The sequence below is a fragment of the Arvicanthis niloticus genome, chromosome 19, assembly GCF_011762505.2.
Source record: "Arvicanthis niloticus isolate mArvNil1 chromosome 19, mArvNil1.pat.X, whole genome shotgun sequence".
Lineage (NCBI taxonomy): Eukaryota > Metazoa > Chordata > Mammalia > Rodentia > Muridae > Arvicanthis > Arvicanthis niloticus.
Window position 1 is genome coordinate 35,066,336 of NC_047676.1, and position 19,192 is coordinate 35,085,527.

Consider the following 19,192-nt stretch of genomic DNA (forward strand, 5'->3'; position numbering starts at 1 on the left):
GCAGTCACATATGATTGGATATTTCAAACATCAGCAACTTGAAGAAGAGGCTACTTGTGAGCTGGCAGGATGACTAGATACTTTTGACCATGAAACCTTGGACTTCTCCAAAAGGGGAGAGAAAAGTAAACACCAGATAGCCCACTACTCACTTGGGCTTATTTGGACTTGTCTGGGCATGTCCTTGCATGCCTTTTCATTTTTGGTCACCCTGCCCCTGGAGGGACTTAATATTTTATTATGACTATATTTAACAAATTGTTGGTGGTCTTTGCTGACCATGAATTTTTGTTATTGTTACAATGCTGCTTTCAATTTTGTTCTCACACTGCCTGCCTCTAAGGTGTTAGGATTAAAGGTAAGCACAGGCCTGCCTGGCTCTGGAAATGTTTGTTTATTTATTTATTTATTTTGGATTTTTTGAGACAGGGTTTTTCTGTGTAGTCCTGGCTGTCCTGGAACTCACTCTGTAGACCAGGCTGGCCTTGAACTCAGAAATCTGCCTGCCTCTGCCTCCCAAGTGCTGGGATTAAAGGCGTGTGCCACCACCATCTGGCTATAAACCACCAAGCAAGTAAAAGATCTGCATGACAAGAAGTTCAAGTCCCTAAAGAAAAAAGTTAAAGAACATATCAGAAGATGGAAAGATCTTCCACACTCATGGATAGATAGGATTAACAAAGTGAAACTGGCCATCTTACCAAAATCAATCTACAAACGCCATGTAATCCCCACCAAAATTCCAACATAACTTTTTTTTTTACAGAACTTCAAAGATCAATTCTCTACTTCATATGGAAAAACAAAATACTCAGGATAACTAAAACAGTCGTGAACAATAAAAGAATGTTGGGAGAAATCTCCATACCTGACCTCAATGTCTACTATAAAGTAGTAGTAAAAACAAAAACAAAAAAAAAAAACAAATCAAAACAAAAACCCTGCATGATATTGGTACAGAAACAGACACAGTGATCAATAGATTCAAATAAAAAACCCGCAAATAATCACCCACATCTATAGATAAAGATATTTAATATTTGATAAAGAAGCCAAAACCTTACAATGGGGAAATGAATGCATCTTCAAATGGTACTGGACTAACTGGAATGTAGAGGAATAAAAACAGATCCATACTTATCACCCTGAACAAAACTAAAGTCCAAGTGAATCAATTACATCAATATAAAACTGGATGCACTAAATCTCACGGAAGAGAAAGAGAGAAATACCCTTGAATGCATTGTTACAGCCACACAAACAGGCTGAGCCTCTGTAGCTCTCCCTGCTCCATCAACCTCTCAGACAGGTAACTGGGCTCCTCAGCACAAACAGTTCTCAGCAGCAGGAGGTAAAGAGCTAAGGCCTTGTGTATCTCCATCTTCCATGGTTTCTGTCTCAGTTTTTCTATCTTGCAAATTTTACAACAACTGTGCCTGATTAGCAGCTTGGTGTGCTAGGGCAAGGCCTTCTGCAGCCAGTTGGCTCTGCATTTTCAAAGTGTACTGAAAGAGTTAAAAAAATTTTAAACCTTCCAGAGATGGAGTCAAGAGTGTAGATCAGCTTATTCTATACTCTGGATGCTAGGAAGTTAGCTATCCACAAGACAAAATAGATAAGATAGGAGTTCGGGTCAGAGTGACTGAGTGCTATGGGCACCAGGAATTAAAAAGTGACCACAAGATAGATTGAATAGGGTTTGATCTGGGAGTTTAGGTCAGCTTGCCCATACACCCTGGATACCAGGAACAGAACTGATCCCAGGACAAATTGGATAGGGTTTGATTCTTAACAGAAGAAAGATATTTCCCCATGACCATTTCTTGAACCTGTCATGGAAGCTGAGCACTGGACAGGTGCTCTCTATAGATACTTAATCATGATTTCCCCCCTTATCTCTCTGGGTTACGGTTCTTCCTATAAAAACTCTACCTCATCTCTAAGTGGGGGGTCACACTTCATTGCTTGCCTCTAAATAGGAAGGCTAGAAGTGCGACCTCAATGCATTGAAATCAAATATATCTCTTGTTGATTACATCAAGTTGGGTGTCTTGCAGTTATTGGGGTGACCCTGAATTCTCATGGGTTGAGAGGGAGTTTCTCCCTTTCTGGAAGGCCTTACACTACCAGCCAGCTAAACCAGCCAATGCTGGTTTGCCAAACTTCCACTTCTACACATGCTGCGGTAGAGAACAGGTTAAGTTGAATCATTGCTAAAAATGAAAAGCAAACCTGGGTGGGAAAGAGGAAATGGAGATCGAGTCAAAAGCAGAGAAAAAGAAACCTAAGGTAGATCAGGGCTGAGCAGTTATAGAAGAATCTAGAAAATTAAGCCACTGATAGGTGGGCTCTGGTGGATTACTTGAGTAGGTACTTGTCTGGCTTCAGAATACCTGGGTAAAGGCTCCCTGAGGATTACCTGGCACTGATCCAGACTGGACCTGATTTCTGGGGGACTGGATTTCCTGTGCAGCCTGTCCACTACAGTAAGGGATTGGCTGAAACCACACAGCCAAGCCCAGACACCACCAAGCTGCCTCCATTCTAGCTGTGCTTGCCCAGGTCACCCTGACACCTGAAAACTGCTTGTATTCAGCAAAGTGGAAGAGTGCCTGCTGGCTCAGATATCTTGCAGAAACTTGCAGGCCCAGCTCAAGAGGTGGCCATTTACATACAGAAATGTGTCCCACTCGGAACCACCCCAACTTGCTCTGAGACCCTGGGAGCTAGGGGCCTTTGATTTCCATCCTGGATGAATGTCAATTCCAGAATGAAGCCATCTTTAGCTGGGACTGGTGGTGGCTGGGTGGGTGCATGGGTGGGTGGGTGATACAGAATGGGGAGGACAGTAAGACCAACAGCAATCCAGGCAGCAAAAACCTTGTGTGTGTCTGCTTGAGTCAGGACTTCTCATGACTGGGCAATCACACTCCAGAATGTATCTGGACCTGGAGGCATGTGGTACCCCTCTGGCTAGGTTATGGAGGACAATCCCTGCTCACCAAGTCTGGCAACTCAACACCCAGCAGGGCACTTGCAGTAGTTAAGAAAATGCAACTGAATTTCAAACAGGAGCTGCAAAGTAGACTGAGTGCAAGCAGCAGCAGTCAATCCCATCTTTGCTAAGACCCAGTTTCTGATTCAGGATCTGAACCTCAGAAGAAACTTAGTAATTCTCTGGGTGTAGACATTAAACACTAGTCCTGGGTAAGCCTTGGAAGACTCAACCCCAGGTTTAAGTTTGAAACTTTAAGAACTTCTTTGTCACAGAGTTCACATATGGTTGTATCCTGGCATTTGTTCCCCTAAACATGATTTTGAAGTTCCATTATGACAGAAAATACATATGTTTTGTATTGATGGCCAGTGTTTAAAAGGCAGCCTCTCTAGGAAAAGGACAGTGTTGCATACAGAGGATGAACATTTAATCAAAGGGTTGACTCTCCACAAACAATGCTGCCTGTTAAGACCAACAAGTGTTTATTTATAAAGTATTGATTTAATTAGAGGATTAAGTATGAATGAATAAGAATGCGTTTTTATTTTTTAGTTCATTTTTTGAGATAGGACCTCTATTCATAGCCTTGACTGTCCAGGAAGTAGCTATGTAACCAGGCTGCCCTTGCACTGAAAGATATTGAAAACTTATGAAAAATACTAGGTCCACCAAGAAAGCAGAACTGAATGTAAGATTTTAGGCCTTCACTGCCCCAGGATACATTCTACATTCTAGCAGGGGTACATTAACCCTGAGTCAGTGGACACTTGCTGGATTAACATTCAGGAGAGGAAGGCAGAGGCTGATTAACATTCCTCAGACCTCAGGGAAGAGAACCCACCTGCAGGTGGGGATGGCCCAAAGCAGGGAGACACATTCCTGACCACAAAGAAAGATGCAAGTCATCTGGGTGGTCCCAAGAACTAGCTGACCACAAGATAAATGGTTGGGCAAGGTTACATTCTTGCAAAAAGATAAGTGTACAAGATGTTTTCCACATGACCCTGACTAAATTATTGGTTGGGGACTTTCTACTGCTTTTATGTTATATTTCCTTAATTTCCCCCTCACTGACCCCTGGTTTGTGTTTTTTTCTTTTTACATATTCTGTACTCCCCTGCCTCAGGGTCGACACTCCTCTGCCCCTGCATGGGTTATGAGTCTCAGGCTCAGTCGACTTATCCTGAAATGTTCCTCTTGCTGTTTGCATCAAGAATGGCGTCTTGTGAGTTATTGGGTGGCCTAGAATTCCTGAAACTTTACAGAGGTCCTCCCTTCTGTTGGTCTTACAGCACTAAAGAGATTCTCCTGCTGCCTGCATGGTGCTTGTACTAAAAGCATGCACCAGCTAGCATGGCTCTAAATGTTTTGTTTTTTGTTTCAGCCCGAGGTACCCCATGCTTGGGGGCCAAAAATGTTGAGGACCGCTCTATCAATGTTGGAACCCACACTGCCCAAAACCTTTGAGACTAACTTGTTAGCCTGCACTGCCCCAAGCAGCTCTGGTCTTCCAGTCGGGGTTCAGAAAGAGAGTTAGGATGGATGAGAGGAATGGAGACCAGACAGAGTGTGATTCAATCCTGTTTGTTCTTCAGTCTGTCTTCCTAGTCCAAATCCCAAGTCTTGAGTTCCTAGTCCCTAGTTCCTAGTCCCTAGTGCCTCCAAGTTCCAAGTTTCCAGTTCCAAGTTCTCTGCCAAGTGACTAATACCTAATGCCTAATAACTAACTCCAAGTTTTTCTCCAAGTTGTACTGTTCTGTCTGCCTCTTGCCTTTTATATGTCTTACTTCTAAGTCATGCCTTTAAGTCATGCTTTTAGGTCTTGTCTCTAAATCTGATCTCTAAGTCACACCCGTAAGTCACACACCTTTAAGTCCCACACACCCAAGGGAAAATCCTGGGTATCAAAAGCAAGATGTTATCAGAGTGTGCTCAGATGTTGTAGGCTGATGTAATCAAATCTCTTTTCAGCGTATATGGCTCAAGATGGGTGCAAGGATGATAGCCACCTTCTGTCAGCTCCCCACAGTTTTTAAATTTTTTGGTATTTTTTAAAATTATAATATAATTATCTTATTTCCCTGCCTTTCTTTTTTCCCTCCATTCCCTTCTCTGTGCCCCTGTGGTAACAGCCCTTCTTTCTGTATTCGTGGCATCTATGTGTTGTTTGCATGTTTGAGTGTGTATATACTTGGTGTGTTTGTGTGTGTTCCTAATATACAAATACAACCAGATTAGTCTGTACAATGTCACTAGTATGGACATGATTTCAAGACTGAGCTCTTTGGATAATCAATTTGGGAGCTCTTCCCTGGGGAATATTGTTTCTCTTGATCTCAGATTCCTTGTTTTTTGTTTATTATTGTTATTGTTTTTTTATTTTTGCTTTGTTTTTTAAATTTAGTTTTTCTAAGCCTGAGGCTTCATGGGTTCCCCCACCTCCAGTTCTGTGTGTCTATTGGTGTTCTCCTTGTTCAGTCTCCATGCTGAGAGCCACATTGTTGAGGCTTCAGTGGTGTAGAAACAGTGAATTTATATTAGAAGGAACTACTTAATACAGGTGTAGAGATTTTTGCTGTTGTTTTGTTTCATAAATTGTTTCATCCATTTTCCAGAGGAGCCTAGTTTCCCAGCAGACAATATTAACAGGTGAAAGTAAATGTCTTGAGGCAAGATACAGCATCCTGAAACAGGGACAGGCATCTCTTGATAACAGAACTCTGCAACAGAACAATGGAGGCCTCCTGGGGCCATGCTTGCAGATGCCAAACTAGGCTGGAGAAGATCAAGGAATCAGGAGTTCTCTAGATGTTAAAGGTTTCTCTAGATGTAGCACCCTAACACAAATTGGTCTCTTGGTGAAGAGCAGTCCCACAGAGACCCCTGCTGTGAAGAAATGGCCTGCCAAGCTCAGAGGCAGAGCTGCAGATCTAGGAAACCTTTGAGTTTCTGGCTCCTTCATTGACTTGGCTCCAGCTGTGGCCTCTAAAATTGTGGACAAGCAGACATGGGCACGAACTATGGACTTGCCCAGGATTGCAGGACTTGCCTAAATCTCGGGTGGGGTGTGTGAGTGAGTCAAACATGGTAGTCCTGTGTTTTCCCAGTCAGTCAAGTGTACTCTTGGGCCTTGGCCTCTAGGCAACCAGGGAAATGACAGCAAGATGGAAAAAGAGGAGCTGAGACAGAATGACACTAGACCTCTGGTCTGTGCAGATCCTGAAAACCTTAGTGGAACAGAAAGGAAGCAGCTGCGATGAAGATTTGTGTTTGCACTGAGTTTGTTGTCTCCCAGGGGATAGAGCGTAGTGTCCTAAGTCTTGCCACAATTGCCTATCTGAAAAAGATCATTTACTGACAGTAAACAATATGAAATCTGGTTTTTAAAAACATTGGAAACCTCAGCGGACAAGAAAACAACTGAAACCTCAACAACTGCATGGCATCTCCTACATCCTTGCACCTGAGCGCAAGGCATTTTGGTCAGCATTTAAGAACACACCTTCCAAGCCTAAATCCACACAAAATCCCATCTCTGCCTGCATGGCAGAGTCCACTCCTGTAGGCAAAGTGAATGCACGGGAAAACAAAATCACCTACAAAACTTAACATCACCTTTGGATTTCAGCAGGGTCTTTCTGACAGCCTCTCAGAACTCGCAGTCAAGTCATAGCTACTAGAGAAGGGGTCCAGAGTGTGAGCCCTGAGGTTGCCACCAACTGGAATGCCAGCAATGCAGGTTCCCAGAGCTGAGGTTCCAAAACTGAACTATGGGTCAGCCTATTGAGACTTTTGACTTCTTGCCAGGACTTCTTCCATGGCTCTCCTTCCTGCTTTACTCTCCAACAAATAAAACCCTTCCTACATGACAGCAGCTCATTGCAGGGGCCCAAGCTAACTCAGATAAAATAAAGACTCCACTATGATTTACATCAGATCGGCTCCCGTCTGTTATTTTTGGAGATTACTAATATCCCTGGCAGCACAGTTCTCTTCCTGCCACTCACCTCCTAAGTGTATTGTTTCTGTTTTATATACTCTAAAAAAACAACTTTTGCCTTTTTCACTTCTTTTCTATTTTGTGGATTTGTGAACACCAGGTTTCAGGTTCCTTTGATTGCCTTACCCACCTCTTCCAGGATTATGAATACCACCCACAGTATGAGTGCAGAAGGCTCATGTGATCCATCCCAGGGAACACACTGCTGATGTCCTTGTGTGCCTGAACCTAGAGCAGGAGAGCTGGCTTTTTAGTTTTTGTGTTTGAAGAAGCTGACTTGGGATTCTGCACCAGTGGCTCCTGGCCTCCTACAGTGCTGCCATGAGCAGATCTTGAGTCCTGGCTGTCTGTCCTTGATATCCCTGACTTAGAAGTCCTCTGGTTTGACTCTTCCTCATGAAACTGCTTTCCAGTCATGTTGTCTGCTTCCCTGTAAATATGACTCTGGTCCAAGGCACCCTGGAGCCCAACTATCCTGACAGATCCCTGCCTGCCTATATCCAGACACAAGAGACTGAAGAATAGAAATGAAATGTGCATTCAACTCAAACACAAAACATTAAATAAAATAAAACAGAAGATAGAGAGAGAGGCTGGGAGAGTGAGCAGGTGGAGAGGAGATTCCCTGGCCTGAAGCTTCATCTCTACACTTAGCTGGATTCTCCTAACCATTTCTCTGCTGGTAATACAGGATCACCATCTGCTCAGGACTCCAGTTGACCAAAGGACTATTAATGGTATTTCTAAGCAGGTCATGGTGACACATTCCTTTAATCTCAGAGGAGGGAGGCAGAGGCAGGGAGATCTTTGCCTTAGTGGCCAGCTTGGTCTACAAAGTGAGTTTCACAAGAGCCAGGGCTACACAGACAAACACCCTCTGTAATGACTAGTCTTTGCTGTCAACTCTATTGATTAAATCTAAAATTTGCAAAATCCAAAAAGGAAGACATACCTGCAAGGGACAGTAACTTAATTCATACAAAGTAAACTCTGTCTTTGAGGTAGGGACTTGCTTTTAATTCATATCTCTTTGAGCTGGAAAGACAGGGGCCTTTAACCTGGATCTTGAGTGCAAAAGACACTTATCTGTGTTATTGTGGTATTTTTTTGATATGAGCCAGGGTTTGTCTTTAATCCCTCTGGCTGCCCTGGAGCTCACTTGTTTGACCAGGCTCTTTTCAAACTCACAGAGAGCCACCTGCCTGATTCACTCCTATAGAGATGGGATTATTGTGAGCCACCACACACACACACAGTGAATAGACTCATCTTTAATCCAGACATTGACTCTGAAACACACACCCTTAAACTGGGCCACGCCTTCAAATGGAGGCCTATATAAGAACACAGAGGAAGAAAGTGTTCACTTTGTCTGCCTGCTCTCTCTTACTTCACTGCCGCTAGAGCCTACTTCTCTGAAATTCCATCTTCTACTGAAGACCAACTGAGGCTTCCAGCTTTGGGACTGAGAACATCTGGATTCTTGGACATTGCCTCCTTTCCAGCTATTGCAGAATAAGCTGGACTGCAATCTGTAAGTCATTTTAATAAATTCTTGTTCAGGAAAGAGTGAGTGAGTGAGTGAGAGATCATTATATTTGATCTTTTACTCTCTTAACCAGGCATGTCAAATAGATTTGCTGGCCCAATAGCACTTTCCCCATTGCCTTTCTAAAGAGTTACCTATAAAATTTAAATCGAGACAATTGCATCCAGATTGAAAGCATCTTACTCTGAGAAGCTTCATTCCTTTTTTATTTCTTTAGATTGTTGAGATTACAATCTTTATAACTACAGCTATATAGATTATATATATTGATTATACAGGTACATTGAATATATATATATATATATATATATATATATATATATATATATATATTCTATAAATTATAATCTAAAGCTATATTGCACTAGCTGCCCTGAAACTAAGTCTGACAACCATGCTGGTGTCCATTGAGTTCAGAAATCCACCTGCCTCTGCTTCTGTATCCAGTTCACTTCTTCCCCTTAGGTTCTCAGATGAAAGGCTTTTACCATGAAACTGGGAAGAATCTTGCCTCCTTAGACAAAGCACATAGATGCTAGAATTGTGGGTTTAAAACCCAGCTTCTGATAATGTAATGTTTGGGAGGGTTCAAGAAATATAGAGTATAATTAACTAACTGGAGACTTCTCTGAATCACAAGGTCAAGGACTTGCCCTCAGCCTTCCATGGATAAAGCCAAGAAGATGATGCAGTTCTGTACCAGTTCTGTCAAGGATGCACCAGATTCTGAAGACCATTCACTGAAAAGTGCACGTGTCTTGCCAGCACTGAGTACAAGAGGTGCCAAGTCTGAGCCAGGTTGTTTCTGTGGAGAGTCAGGTCACTGCTCTGAGGATGGCTGGATTGTCGATTGGGATCTATATTCCTTCTGTGTATTTGAGAGCTTGGACTACCCAAGATACTACCGAAGATTGAATTGTGCCAAGAAGAGGGGCATAGATGTCTTCCAGAATGAGAGTCAGAGGGAACCACAAGTGTCCCCAGGAGATGTTGAAAATGAAAATTGCAAAGATACAGAGGAGCCAGACCAACCCTCACCAACCTTGACCAGGGAGAAAAGGCTGGACCTTGAGACCTGTGATGGTGGAGACTGCCCTGACCAGGATTCTGCTTCTGACAGTCCCAGATGCCAAGGGTTCTGGGCATGGCTGCAAAGGGCTTTTGGCCAGAAGAAGAAGAGAAAAGGTCACCTAGAATATCTTTGATGCCTGGGAGCCCTGATGCCTGCTAAGACTTGCAATTAGGGCATCTTCTGTCAGCTTCTCCTGTTACAGGGAAGGCACACACAAGGGCAGTTGTGTCTTTCAAGCCATCTGTTGTTTCTTTATTTGCTTGTTTGCTTGTTTACAGCTTTCTTAATAAAAGTGTTAAACTGATGAAAATTTGTGCTCTGGTTGAAATGGTTCAAGGGGAATATGAAGGGTGGTTTGGACACAGATGAGAATACACTACTGTTTCCTTCTGTTGATTACAGGACTAACTAGTGTTTTGTTTTAAAGAAAGTTCTCAGGGGAAGTTAGGCATCCTGGTTCTCTTACTTACTGTGCCATAAGATAACCAGCACACAGGGAGCAGCCTTGAGAACTTTGAGAAACACTTTTGCTGAATCAACATGACCAATAAACAAGTTGAGGAGAAAAGGTTTTATTCATATTACATTTCCACACTGCTGTTCATCATTAAAGAAATTCAGGACAGAAACACATGAAGGCCAGAGACTTGGGGGCAGGAGATGATGCAGAGGCCATGGAGGGTGCTGTTTACAGGCCTGCTGCCCATGGCTTGCTCAGCTTGCTTTCTTATAGAACACAGGACTACAGACCCAGTGTTTGTACCACCCATAATGGGCTGGGGCTTCCCCTCTTGATTAGTAATTGAGAAATGCCTTAAAGCTGGATCTCATGGAGGTATTTCCTCAAGGAACACTCCTTTCTCTGTGGTAACTGCAGCTTGTGTCAAGTTGACAAACAAAACTATCCAGTACAGAACCCTATGTAAACTGCAAACTCATCCTGAAAAGAACTTGACACAGGTATCCTCACTTATATAGGTACCTTGGATGCAAGAAGTCACATGACTAGTTGACAGCCTGATCTCCTAGATCAGGCAGGTAATGAAGTCTGGATTTTGGAAAGGTTATTTAACTCTGTAATGTTCATGTATTTATTTTTTTACAAGATATCTTGATTGTGTGCTCCTCCTGTCTCTGAAGGACATTATACAATCCAAGGTGGGATTCAGGAGACCCTTGTGACCATGGACCAGTCTATTAAGGGATTTAGTTCCTTGTTCTGAGAGTTGCTACTTGTCTTCACCTTCTCTCTGCACACAGACACCACCCCGCACTCTTGCAAGTGCTTAGATTATCAGTGAACCTGACCACCTGAAATTTTTATCATTGAATCTCTCTACCTGGCAGGGAAAGGATAATTTTCTTTGCAGAGAGGGTCTCACTATGCAGTCCTTGCTGTCCAGAAATTTACTCTGCAGACCAGACTGACCTTGAACTCAGAGACCTGCCTGCTTCTAAGGTGCTAGGATTAAGGGTGTGCACAGGCCTGCCTGGCTCTGGAAATCCTTATTTAATTATAAGCTTTAGAGGCCTTTTGCTGTTCCTCGGATGCCATCCATCAATCCCATTTGTTGGATCTGTCAGTCAAGCTTACACAGTAACATCTGAACCAGGCATGGCTTAAAGGGAAGTGTTTTATTATTTCCTGGAACTGATATCCTCTCATCCCCCGATGGTCAATTTAGAGGATCTGAAATCAAATTACTCCTTTCTTGTGATTGTAACCTGCAGATCACTTATAGGCTCCCCCAAACCTCCACTTTTACCCACACTCCATTCTGCCCTCTTCTGAAAAACATGTGAGAAATCCTAGAGTGTGGGCCACTCTTTTGTTCCTACCAAGCCTGTTAGTGTTCACATCCCACTTCCAATGAAACTCCACTCACAGGGAAATTCCTCTGATTACTGACCACTTCCTATCCCAGATTCAAATGCTGATTTTGCCCCTAAAAAACAATTTCACAGGAATGTGATGGGAAAAAAAAAGTCTTTTAATTATGTACATTTTCCATTAGAATGCAGTAATTCTACATAGATTTAGGAAAATTCCATAACATATCAATTGAACAGTCAGGAGGACAAAATGAAGATACTTCCAGGCTCCTAAACATGTAGGGCAGAGTCCCAGGTCTAAAGTCCACAGAGGCACTAAGAGGCTCTTCCTCAATTTTGCTCTGGCTTCTCTTAGTGAGACTATTGAAGGATTTCAAGGTGTATGCTCTCCACCTTGCTTGGATGTCTTTCCTTTCCAGGTTCCTGTCTCATGTAAGCCTCTATTTTTAGTCATTTCTTGGAGCCCTCTTGGCTTCAGATTTCACTTGGGGCAAGCATGTCTCCACGCCTGATGGTTCTGTCATCTTTTGGCTGGTTCAGAACCCACCGAACCCCTCTCCTGGAAGTGGCTCCTACTTCTGGAAGACCCCAAAGGCTCTCTGAAATTTCAGCCATTGTATCTTCAATGTGTGACTCTCTATAGCATTTTTGTCCCCTCTTATCTCCAAATGCAGCTTTATCCATCACTGTGGCTATGTTGGGTTTCCCAGGTCCACAGCATTGGGGTTGCTGGCAGGAGGGATGGCTCAGGACCTCAAAATTATCCATTGCCCAGGCCCATGCCTGTTCTTGGTTCATGTCTGGAAGCATGTTGGGCTCAGTGTGGTACTTTCTGTCAGGCAGCTCTTCCAAGACTGATGCAACCAAAGTCATGACTTCTTTTTCCTGACCAAGTGGAAGAGTGTAGCAGCTCATGTTCACCAGATTATATTACAATCTGAAAAAATTGAAATGATAATTAATATATATTTATTCATTATTTTATATACTATATATTTCTCCTGGTAATATGTATTTAATATATTTAATTCAGGAGTCATGGCCAATTTAGCTCATTTAATACTTGTATCAACAGGTGCAGCTGCTAAATAAATTATCAAATACTTTCAATTGATCTCTATTTTATGATAGTTGATTTCTCTGTTTTGAGAGTATCCAAAGACAGAATACAATTTTAGTGACTGTGAATGTAGCTCAATGGCAAACTCAAAGGAATATACCTTCTTCTCATCAACTCATGAATCCTTCTCCAAAATTGACTATTTTCTTGATCCCAAAGCGAGCTCCAATAGATACAATAAAAATGAAATAACACCTTGTATCTTGTCAGACAACCATGGATGAAAGCTGCACTCCAACAACAACAGAAACACCAGAAAGCCTACACAACTCTCTATTCAATGATCTCTGGGTAAAGGAAGAAATAAAGAAATTAACGACTTTCTAGAATTCAATGAAAATGGAGGCACATTTATGAGACACAATGAAAGCAGTCCTAAGAGCAAAGTTTTTATAGTACAAAGTTTTATAGTACAATGCCTCTATAAAGAAATTAGAAATTAGAAAGTTCTCATATCAGTCATATATAAGTCATATTAGGCAGAGTCCTCTAGACTCACAAAACTTATGGAATGTCTCTGTATATTAAGGGAATCAATTGTAATGACTTCCAGACTGTAATCCAACCGACCCAATAATGGGGAACTGAGAAGTGGAAGTCCAAAAGTCTATTAGTTTCAGCTGGTCGTCTCTAGAACCTGGAATCTTGAAGAGGTAGATTCCAACAGATGTGCTGGCAAGTAAGTGCAAGCAAGCAAAGAATCAGTCTTCCTTCTTCCACTATCCTTATATAGGCATCCAGCAAAAGATGTGGCTCACAGTAAAGATGTGTACCACCAGAACTTACTTTCTGTCACCCATGCTGACCTTGAACTCAGAGATCTGATTGCATCTGTCTCCTAGGATTAAAAGCAAATACTACTTTTCCAGGGGCTAAGCTTTTCCTGGCTACTCTGCTTCAAGATCTCCATGCCAAGATCCAGATCAGAAGCCTGTGCTTTCCAGCTTCAAGATCTGGATCACAGGTGTGCCCTTCATTTCCGGATTATACTTCATTCCACATGTAGTCAAGTTGACAAACAGGAATAGCCATCAAAATACTACACCTGAAAGCTCTAGAAAGAAAATATGAAGAAGTAAGCTTGCCCAAATGTAGAAGGTAGGAAATAATCAAAAATAGGGCCGAAAGCAATCAGTAAGAAGCAAAGAAACAATACAAAGTATCAACAAACCTAGAGCTGGTTCTTTAAGGAAATCAACAAGATAGACAAATCTTTAGCCAAACTAACCAAGAGATAGAGACATAGTATACAAATTATCAAAATCAGTATGGATGAAAAACGAGGCCTAGCAACTGAGAGTGGGGAAGATCACAGAATCAATCATCAGGTCCTACTTCATAACCTTTATTCCACAAAATTGGATAATCTTAGTGACTAGACAATGTTCTAGACAGTTGCTACTTAATAAAGTTAAATATAGATCAGGTAAACTCTTCAAACTGCCCACAGTCCCTAAAGAAGTAGAAGCAGTCATTAAAAGTCTTCCAACAACAACAACAACGCCCAGGGCCAGATGTTTTTGGTGCAGAATTTTATCAGACTTTCCAAGATGAGCTAATTCCAATACCTCTCAAACTATTCCACAAAATTAAAATCAATAGAACACTAAAGGCACAGTCACACAGATACCTAAACTACAGAAAGTCTTCACAAAGAATGAGAATATCAGACTGATTTTGTAGAGTGAAAAATTATAAAACCATTTTATGAAATATACAGGCTCACTAGTTCAAAAAAAGTGGAACCTAATGTAAGATTTCAGGACTTCACTGCCAAGGGATACATTCCAGAGAGAGTATTAATATTCCTCAAGCCTCAATCTGTGGGTGAGGAAGGCCCAAAGCAAGAAGACACATTCCTGACCACAAAAAAAGATGCAAGCCATCTAGGTGGGGTTGTGACTGGAGAAAGTGAGAAATAGTTAACCTGAAATAGTTGGTAATGACAAGGTAGGGCACAGTGACATGGTAAAACTACATTCTTGAGAAGAATGAGTGTGCAGAGTGATTTTCACATGACTCTGAAATGTTCCACTATTTTTATGCTATGTATCCTTGACAAACCCTCACCCCCCTTCCCACTCCCCTGGTTTGTGGTTTTTCCCTTTTAAAACCCTCCTCAGACTGACTGGGTTTGTCAAACTCTACTCCTGTGCTAGTGTGCAGTTTGACCTCCGGCTGCCAGCTTTCTTCCCTAATAAACCTCTGCTGATTGCATACAGGTACTGAGTCTTGGAGTTTGTGGGTGGTCACAACTTCCTGAGACTGAGCAAGGGTCTACCAAGTTTGGGTGTCTTCATTTTCGCTTATGAACATCACAAAAGTACTCAATAAAATACAAAGAGAAACCAGGAACACATCTAAGAAATGAGCTATCAAGATCAAGTAGCCTTCATTTCAGGGATGTTGGGATGATTTGCAATACAGAAAGCCATCAAATTAATCAACCTTATAAATAAACAGACAGAAATAATTATCTGATTGTCTCTTTAGATACTGAGAAATATCTGATAATATCTGATATCCCTTGATTTTACAGATATTAGAGAAATCTGGGATACAGGGTTCAAACATAACACGATCAAAGCAATATAAAGCAATACAATAGGCAAAATCAAACTAAATGGAGAGAAATTCAAGCATTTCCAGTGAAATCAGGGACAAGACAAGGCTGCCTACCCTGTCCCTTGCTAGTCAGTGTAGGGCTTGAGGATGAGCCAGAGCATTAAGACCAAAAGAGGTGATCAAGAGGATACAAATTGGAAAGGAATAAATCAAAGTATTGCTAATTTTTTGCAGGATATGATAGTTTACCCAAGCAACCGCAAAAATTTGGAGAGAGAACTCCTACAGCTGATAACATGTTCAGCAAACAGTGTGGATACCAAATTTACTCAAAGATGTCAGTAGACCTTCTGATAAATAGCTCTAGAAAAGAAATATCTTAGTGTAATGCTCACAAAGCAAGTAAAAGATCTGCATGACAAGAAGTTCAAGTCCCTGAAGAAAGAAGTTGAAGAAGATATCAGAAGATGGAAAGATCTCCCAGGCTCATGGATAGATAGGATGAACAAAGTGAAACTGGCAATCTTACCAAAAGCAATCTACAGATTCAATGTAATCTCCACCGAAATTCCAACTCAATTTTATTTTACAGAACCTCAAAGATTAATTGTCAACTTCATATGGAAAAGCAAAAACCCAGGATAGCTTTTGTAAGGCAAAGGATATTGTCAATAGGACAATTAGGCAGCCCATGGTTGATGGGAAAGGATCCTCATCAACCCTACATCTGACAGAAGGCTAGCATCAATGATTTAAAAAGAATGTAAGGAGTTAGACAACAACAACACAAATAATCCAAAAAAAAAAAAAAAAAAAAAAAAAAAAAAACCCAAACCTAGAGTCCTGAACAAAAAGGAATTCACAACAGAGAATTTCAAATGATTGACAAGCACTTAAAGAAATGTTCTAATTCCTTATTCATCGGAGAAATGCAAATTAAAACAACTCTGAGGTTCCATTTTCCTCCCATCAGAATGGCTAAGATCAAAAACTGAAAAGGTAGCATATGCTAGAGAAGATGTGGACGAAGGGGAACATTGCTCCTTTGTTGGTGGGAGTGCAAATTTGCACCACCAATTTGGAAATCAATTTGGCATTTTCTCAGGAAACTGAGAATAGTTCCACCTGAAGACTCAGCTGTATCATTTCTGGGAAAACACCCAAAAGATCAAATATCTCACAAAGACACTTGCTCAATTATGTTCATAGCAGCCTTATTTGTAATATCCAGAAATTGGAAACAACTTAGATGATTCTTACCTGAAAAACAGATAACAAAAATGTGGTACACCTACACAATAGAATACTATTCAGGTATTAAATTCAAGATATCATGAATTTTTCAGGCAAATGAATGGAATTTGAGAAAAGCATGCTGAGTGAGGTAACTCAGTCCCAAAAGATATATGTGGTATATACTTACTTAGAAGTAGATATTAGCCATAAAATACAGGTACCATATTATACTCCACAACCCAAAAAAGCTAAACAAGATGGAAGGCCCAAGCAAGGAAGCTTGAATCTCATTTTGAAAGGAGATTAACTTAATAGTAATAGACAGATGGAGGAAGAGCACTTGGGGGGGGGGAGGAAAAGTGGGAGGGAAAGGAGGGATTCAGGATCATGTGTCGGGCAGGACAGGATAGACAGCTAGGTGGCCATGAAAATTAATGGAAATCTGCACCCGGCAGGGTGAAGTGTTGGGAGCCAACTTTAAGCAGAAAGCAGCTAGAAAGCAGGTATCTACTTTGCAGCCATCTGTTTTTCAACAGCCTACAACAGCTGAGCACACTGTGACAAACATCTTGTTTATCCCACATAGCTTGTTTTGCTGTTTAGTGACCCCAGCTGCGTGGTGCACGTGGTAAAATGTTTTTACCTGCTTGTGCTTATAAACACCCAGGATATCCTTGTAAGGGTGGGGTGTAGTAGTAGTAGGAGTGGTGTGTGTGGTGGAGACAGTAAAGGAGACTTGACTACAGATCCTATGGTTTGTTTCCATTCTTCGTGTCTCTCCCCCTTCTTCCCTCCACTCTCTATCTCTTGCTAGACCCCGACCTAGGGAACAGAGCAGGCCATACACTTTGGCACCCAAAGTGAGGCTCCAGTAATTGCAACACTTTGTCGATCAATGAGAGGCAGCAAGAATGAGAGATCCAGCGAGGGACATTACTAGAAGAAGGGTCGACTGAAAATTCAGAAGATGATCACGAATCTGCCGCGTTGAGAAAGGGCTTAGCTATGGCGGCTGCCATGCAAGGACAATCAGTAGGAGAACCTGTTGACTGACAGAGTCTCAACATTTGAGCTCCAGTAAGCGGGATACAGTGAAGGACACCATGGGAATTGGAAGCCGTCATCCTTGCTCCTGCTCTGGAGAACCAGTCAACTGACAGAACTGGCTGAACTCAGAGGTGAAACAAAAGTGATTGCAGGGAAAACCAGTAGGTCATAGTAACAAAAATGGGGCAAGAAATAAGTAAGCAGAAACAGATGAAAAAGGTTTTAAAGATGCAAAAGAATAAATTACAGGCTGCTCTGAGTCGAGAGAGCCAAACAGTTAAATAGATAAATAGAAGGTTGCTCTAGACAGAGAGCTGAGCAGAATGATAATGTTAATTGATGTAACTTTCAAAATGGGTGTGATTTTGAGTTATATAGTTATATTTTTCCTCTGGATAAAAGGTCAATGTAAAGGTTTCTCTGGTTACTGTCTTAAGGAAAGGCTGATTTGGGAAAAAAAAGTTTTTTTTCTGTGAGTTTTCTGATGAGGTCATTAAGGTAGTAGTTATGTCTTCCAGAATCATATGGATCAGACATGACAGAGGTAGGCCTCCAGAACACTAGATTCCAGAGAATCAAACAAAATAATTATCTTGATACTAAAATTTGTTTTGAGATTTATATATTACAGAATACACAGCTTTGGTGAATGAATCTTCTTATCACCTGCATGTTCACTGATGCCCTGTACTTCCAGCTGGATGCAGTTGACACAAACATCAGAGGCTTATCAATTTACCCTTCCTTCTCGTCCCTCTTCTAATATCTCAATGCCCATATTCAGCTTGAGGAAGTTAATGAAGAGTCGGCACCTCAATTCCCTGGACTTGGGGACTGAGTTGGTTAATATTCGGCTGTCTTTCTAGGGAAAAGTAATGGTTTTATTGGAATAGGAAAGAAGAGCTAAAATTGATTACACAGCCATAATCTGTTGGTAGAAATCTGTATAATTGTTACTAAGCTGATGCAAATTCAAGGATTTCATTGGTATAATTTTTTTCTATTCAAAATTTGTGGGTACAAGGCTTAGACCTTTAACTTCTCCAACAGGAGGCTTGTGTGCTACCCTTAAGAGTGTTGCTTTTATACTATTTAGGCATTAAGTGTCTTGTCTCTCAGGTTGATGCTGTTAAACTGATGGCTTTTATACGACAACAGATAGATGCTATTCAAATGAAACCCATACAGGTCCAATATTATAGGCTGGAAGTAGGGAACTCTGCAACCTCTGTCATCAAGACTGACAAGGATTAACCCCTAACTTATGCACTAAGCCAGATAGTCAATGACGGGTAAGAGAACATATCGAGACCCTTGCCCCTAACTCTGGGAGGCCTCACCATCTTAAGTGAGGCTGGGGTCTTTGTTCCAACCTAAGGCAGGCACAGTTTCTGTAAGTTTTCCCAACCTTCCCTTTTGAAAAAAATTTAAAAAGGGGGACTTGTTGGGATCATATTTCCTGCATGCTGGCACCCAGGTGCAAGGGGTTTCATCAAGTGTGTCCTCCACCCCTTCTGGACCCTGGGTTAGCAAAGGAGCCCACCACAGCCCCCCTAGCAAAGTTTAGTTCCGACTGCAATCTTGGTGGGATTCAGCGTAGGCCTGCTGATGCTGGAGATCTTGGCTTGGCTGACAGGTTGCCATGTCTAGCAACTGGGATCAGCCAATCTAAAACTTGGGCACTGACCATTGGTAGTCGGCAAGAGCAGCATTCCTGTCTAAGCAGCGCCCCTTCCAGGAAACGTCCCTGGACTAGAGCTACTGTGCCAGCT

At 41.7% G+C, this 19,192-nt stretch overlaps 1 pseudogene; it reads left to right on the forward strand.

Moving 5' to 3' along the window:
- LOC117723848 (serine/threonine-protein phosphatase 2A 56 kDa regulatory subunit gamma isoform-like) overlaps positions 1 to 19,192 on the forward strand; it is a 691,904-nt pseudogene that overhangs the window by 647,986 nt on the left and 24,726 nt on the right.